This window comes from Lottia gigantea (assembly GCF_000327385.1).
Source record: "Lottia gigantea unplaced genomic scaffold LOTGIsca_219, whole genome shotgun sequence".
Lineage (NCBI taxonomy): Eukaryota > Metazoa > Mollusca > Gastropoda > Lottiidae > Lottia > Lottia gigantea.
In genome coordinates, this window is record NW_008708547.1 from 284,533 (window position 1) to 285,425 (window position 893).

Here is an 893-nt window from a genome sequence, read left to right on the forward strand (position 1 = left end):
ATTTTAAAAGTATTGGTCTAATGGTTAGAAGGATCTAAATTGCATTTTGACTATATTTACTTATACCAATTTGTTCTTGTAACAAATTTACCCATTTCAAATTACCTTTTGAAGAAATATGTAGAACTGATTTACCTTCTGACCGGTAAAGACTATTACTGTGACCAATTTGCCACGTAATCGTATTTTCTGGACTATTTACCCTGTAAATTAATCATTTTTACCAATTCGCTTTGTGACAATATTTATGAGACTCATTAAACTGGTGACCATAAGACCAATATACCTTGTGAACATATTGCTGTGACCAATTAATCTTGTAATCATGTCAATTTTACTGTGATTGTTTTATATGATAATCATGTCATAGTGAACATATTATTGTGACTTTGTGACCACATTAGTGACTATTTACCTTTATATACATTTGATTTGTGACCAAATTTGTAGTACCTATTTACTTTGTGACATATTTACCGTCTGACGATATTGTATGGCCTATTTACCTCGTGACCAATTTAACTTCGACCTTAATTTGTGGTCGATTAACCTTTGTGACCATACTATTTTCACTATTTAATTTACAATACGGATTTGACCCAATAGTAACCACAGTATCGTGACAAATTTACCCTGTGAAGCACTTGGCTATCAATTACCGAGATTAATTTACCTGGTGACCATATAACTGTGACCAATTTTCCTTGTGAACCATTTTTTTGGCAATCAATTGATGAGAGTAATTTACCTGGTGAATATATAACTGTGACCAATTTACCTTGTGAACTATTGACTATCAATTACTGAGATTAATTTACCTGGTGACCATATAACTGTGACCAATTTACCTTGTGACTATTGACTATCAATTACCGNAGATTAATTTACCTGGT

At 32.0% G+C, this 893-nt stretch overlaps 1 protein-coding gene across 1 annotated transcript in view; it reads right to left on the reverse strand.

The window, feature by feature from the left end:
* LOTGIDRAFT_239305 (hypothetical protein) overlaps window positions 1–893 on the reverse strand; it is a gene marked incomplete at its 5' end in the record, with an annotated part of 27,169 nt that overhangs the window by 8,182 nt on the left and 18,094 nt on the right. The gene's annotated exons all lie outside the window — the stretch shown is intronic.